We start from the raw sequence: 4,865 nt of genomic DNA, 5'->3' as shown, positions 1-4,865 counted from the left end.
AGTGTTTATCGGCCCGTTGCCGTCATTAGGCATCGCACAGATTAGCCCTGACATTCTCCCAGATCAGAGGGGTAACAAAGGGAGCGGGCTATTAGCATGCTAATGCACATCGAAAGAGTTCAAAGCGGCCCTTTCGCTCGGGCTGTAAGCCCTCCATCCCGGTGAAAAGCGCACACATAATACATGTCTGACTCACCTGTGGGAATGTGTGAGTGCACCAGTGTGTGGATCTCCGCATGTGTGTGTGCGCATTTCCCTTGTAGGTGCGTGCGTGTGCTCACGAGGTTTCACAGTAACAATAAACGAGGCTCTATTTGAGCCACTTAGCGGCGGCACAGACAATGTTAGAGATTAAAAGACAAAGCAGTTCACCACCACTTGCAATGGTCATTAGGCAGGCGAGTCTTCCATTATTAGCCTGTAACTGCTGCTTGTTAGTCGGACTTTCTTTCTCTCACCAGATGGCAGTGTACCGCCTTGGTTTCGTTTGTAGCGCGGCTCATGGAGACTTCCAAGGCTCTTTGTTTGGACTAAAGGGAAAGGATACGTGAGCTGGTGGCAGCGTCTTTTCTAATAATGTGCTGCAAAGAGTTGTGTGTGGTCTTATTGATTGGACAACTTGCCTTACTTAGAAACAATGGCTTTGGTAAGTATCTGTGTGTGTGTGTGTGTGTGTGTGTGTGTATACTGATACGGTGTGAATCTTGTTCAGTGCATGCTTGTGTACTCGTGCACATGCACTGACACGGACATTGTTTTTATGTTGGTGCACATGTGCTTCAATTGTGTTTTGAGTGATACGCGAGCACCATTGTCTCGTGTTACTTCGCATTGATAATTCCAGCTTCTTCCTTTGTTCATGCAGCTGCAGCGATTGTTAAAAAATGGGGACAACACGCCTCAAATCCCTTGCCGCCCTCATATGGCTGTAAAAAAGCCGAAAGGAGGATGGCATATTAATAAAGCCCCAACACGCAGTGCTTTAAATGTGAGTTTACTCCTTAGCCCATTTCTCCTCTTCTGGGATAAATGAGTTTTAAAAGTCTTTAGTCAAATGAGTCCATTATTTAGTCCACTTAACGACAATCCCGCCCTGTGAACATGTCTTCAGTGCCTCTTCACGGAGAGCACGTGCTCTATATTGCTGCTGAATGACATTGCTTTTGGCTTCATCTGGGATGTAAGTGTCCGGATTTACATCAAGCCATGCAGATAAGATGCTCTCTTGCAGGTCATTAAATTGGAGGGTCTTGAAGAGTCAGCAGCCTCTCACAGCGGCTAAAGGACAGTTTTTTGGATGGTGGGGAGCACTTTTACTTGGGGTGGATCATCACAGATCACCCAAACCTATTCTTTCTATACGTTTTGTGAGTATTGCGATATCAAACTATGCGCTACCCTTTTGCAAATTATACTGTAAACCTTCACATAGTCCCTATAGTGCATGACTATGGCGAGAAGGCCTCACCGCCAGTCCCAAAAAATATAACCTCTAGAAGAGGCAGAGGGCCTCGGCTACACTGTCGGTGAAGGCGTTGTACAACCTCAACCCATCCCAAAGGAGCCCATCAACACCTGGCCAAGGGCACAAAAATGCTAAGTAAAATATTTAAAGGGATTACTGGCCTATTTTCACTGATTTATCCCCTTTCCATTGTAGGCCCCACACTGTTCTCTGCAGTGTCAAAGCAGAGCGTTTTCCCCCTTCAGAGGTCCTTACGCAGCGAGAACATACAAACGCCTCGGGATCAGCAGTTGGAGCCCTCCCAGGTTAAAAGGAGGGGAGGAACACCCGGTGACATATATTAGCTGTAGGTTGTTAGAATACGTATACCAGTTAATCAACCGAAGAGAAAGAATATCTGCCAATTAGCTGGGCTTTAAAGAAGTTGCAGCATTGACAGAGCATGCACCGTTAAGATGGACGGAATATGTCCACCCGGCTCTCCAAGCAGCAACACAGGTGATCCTAGAACACCGGAGAAAGGCAGCTTCGAACAGGAATTAATCAAAAAGACAAATTTGCATCTGGCCTAAACACCCTCGGGTCAAATATCTATCTATCCGATAGACAGACATATACTATATCTTGTTTTCATAAAACTTGGCTAAAAAAATGTGTTACGTATTGTCACATAGATACACAAAGGCAATTGGGTATCAGATATTTGGTCAAATCACACAAAACAATGATGGTAAACAAGACATTAAGGGGATATACTATGCCCTTTTACCCCAAGTTTGTCAGCTAAATGAAATGTCTAAAAAATCATTTGGACAAAATACCAAAAGACTAATTATTAAGGGCACCCTTTATAGCCTGCCTGAAACGGCTCTGCTCCAAACGACAAGTTTAAGGTCCTAATGCTAATTAGCTAGCTACCCTCCCCTCTGTCCCCTCCCTTGTCCCATCCACCATCCACACTCCTGCGTGGTTTGAGCCTTGCCTCCCCTGGGTCATCATCACCTGCGTCATTTGTCCACTGATGTGTGGTCGAAATGTAATTATTGTATTATTCTAATCATTCCATTATTTTTTGTAGTCAATATTGCTGGATTTGTCTTAAAAATGCTAAGCCCCTCCCATCAGGCTAATTGACAACCTCTGGCTCGTGATTGCATGCAATCACTACACCTGCTTCTCGTTTTCTAAACTGTTTGGTGTGTGTGTGTGTGTGTGTGTGTGTGTGTGTGTGTGTGTGTGTGTGTGTGTGTGTGTGTGTGTGTGTGTGTGTGTGTGTGATTGATTGTGTGTGAGTGCTGCGTATGCAGCAAGTGACGGACGTTCCGTCACAACGTAAAAGAACAAATCGCGGGAGTCGTTTTTTGGGGTCAGTTGACATCCCAGATACCCAAATTAACGTGTAGAAGCACTAAAAAAGTGGAATTTTTATAAAATGTCCCCTTTAAGAGTTTGACATTTCTTGATCAGGCCTGCTTATCAGGGGAAAATGGTAAAAATGTTGACAAAAAATAGGTTTTCATGCGACTACACATATCTAATGACTGCTCGTTTTTGTTGTGCTTCCAACATGGCATGTAAAATAAGCCTCAGTTGGGGCCTTCAGTGCTTCTACAGGAGAACAGCCCCCCCGATAAACACCCCTATGCGTAACTTCGCTCAGCGGTCCGATTGATCAAGCCACAGACACCACATGGGTTCCTCTGCCTTGGGCTGAGATGATAACATATTTCTCCTCCAAATTGTTTCTTTGCAGGCCGACTCTCGTCGGTGAGAGGATGAGACCACAGTATCTCCAGGAAACTTCCTCAAATGATAGGATTACGGATTCAGACTCTCCAGCTTTCAGCTGCTTGGCCTCTTCAACCCAACACTGTCCGCGCAGGCCAAGTCTCGTCGGGGAGACCCACGTTCTCACTGCTCTCGAGAGGTCCGGGTCCCCAGTCGTCACGGCCCGGTCCGAAGCCTTAGACGTCCAACGAGGAAGGAAGCTTCTTCGGAAAGACAGCAGCAAACTAGATTAGCATTTGTTTATTGTTGATTTTGTGTTATGGTTTACTGTATTGTATTTTACAAGGAATTCAGTATGTTCATAAAAAGCCAAGCTCCAAGCAAGTTATTGGGAAAAGCTGCATGATAACTGTGGTATTTGTTGCTATAATATTCTTTGAAAGAAAAGTGAATGATCCGTTAACATTTATTGCTCAACTCAACGAGGGGATCTGAGATTGCGCTGTGTCTGCTCTAAGCGGCAGCCATGTATAAATCCTCCCGAGGAGTCCAGACACTGCTGAGGGTGTTTGGAAGTTCTGCTGGAGTTTTTACTGAATCTGAGAATGTGAATCTTGCAAAGTCTTTGGACTCCATCCGACTATGTCAGCTGCGCCCGTCTGGCCAAGAAAATCAACGAGCTGCAAGGAAGAATATCTACACCCAGGAAGCCAACTCATGGACATCCCCACTTCCGGCCCAGTACAAAAGGAAACAACCAGTTAGCAGCGTGAAGATGCCATCGCCCTGCCTCCAGTCACAGTCGCTGAGGGTTCCTTGCTACGGTTCGGGGCTAAGCCTTCCAATGAAACCGGATTAACAGCACACACCCTGGAAGATTACAGTCAGCAATTCAAACTGTGTCTTAATACTGGGCGCTCTACCTACTACCCCCGGCAACTCCACTCCTGTTCCGCAAATCCAAAAGGTCCTCTTATCTACAATGAATAAACTTCTCAAACTCATGGACAATCACTGTCACTCCACCGCTGAGAAATGCAACTCCTTCCTGTCCTTCTGCTAAACCCAAGTTTAGAAAACCAAACAATACGATGACTTTTATGGGATTCTACACTACAACTGAATGCTGTATTACGGCATTTCGATGCCTGGTCAAGAGCTGGCTGGTCAAAATATTATCACTAATAAAACAACTTTATAGAAACCAATTTGCACCATGTACAGAATACTTTGTTGTTAAAATTAAATAGAAAAATGTATCTACAAAATATACACACAACATACAAGACCCGCGAGAGATAAATAAAGACTTATATTTATAAAAATTGAGTGCCTGAATGCAGGATTACCAGTTTTTAATGTTAATGTCCTGGAGCAAGAATCATTTTGATATTTCTTCAGATTGAAACAGGTGATTTGAACAGGGCTGTTGCTTGGTCGGCTTGGTCTTATGTTAATGTTTGTAGGCTTTCCCAATGTCAGCCAAAGCGCCGCATTGGGAAACTCCGAGACCTAAAACTTAAAAACATAATCCCTCAAATACTTTCAAATTATTTTATTACCCTTTGAATAAAATAAGAAATCATAGTATCATACTTCATCTTTCTGGACAAAAAGCTGAATTGTAAGCCTATAGACCACGAGAGACAGCGAGTTGTGACTTTCCCTTTAA

General features: G+C 44.3%; 1 long non-coding RNA gene across 1 annotated transcript; it reads left to right on the top strand.

Moving 5' to 3' along the window:
- Positions 1–500: 500 nt before the first annotated feature.
- LOC120810219 (uncharacterized) lies at positions 501–4,401 on the top strand. The gene is made up of 2 exons (XR_005710211.2): positions 501–646; positions 3,219–4,401. It is a non-coding gene; the product is annotated as an uncharacterized LOC120810219 (long non-coding RNA).
- The last annotated feature ends 464 nt before the right edge of the window (positions 4,402–4,865 follow it).

Source organism: Gasterosteus aculeatus, chromosome 12, assembly GCF_964276395.1.
Source record: "Gasterosteus aculeatus chromosome 12, fGasAcu3.hap1.1, whole genome shotgun sequence".
NCBI lineage: Eukaryota > Metazoa > Chordata > Actinopteri > Perciformes > Gasterosteidae > Gasterosteus > Gasterosteus aculeatus.
This window is presented reverse-complemented; position numbering and strand designations above follow the sequence as displayed.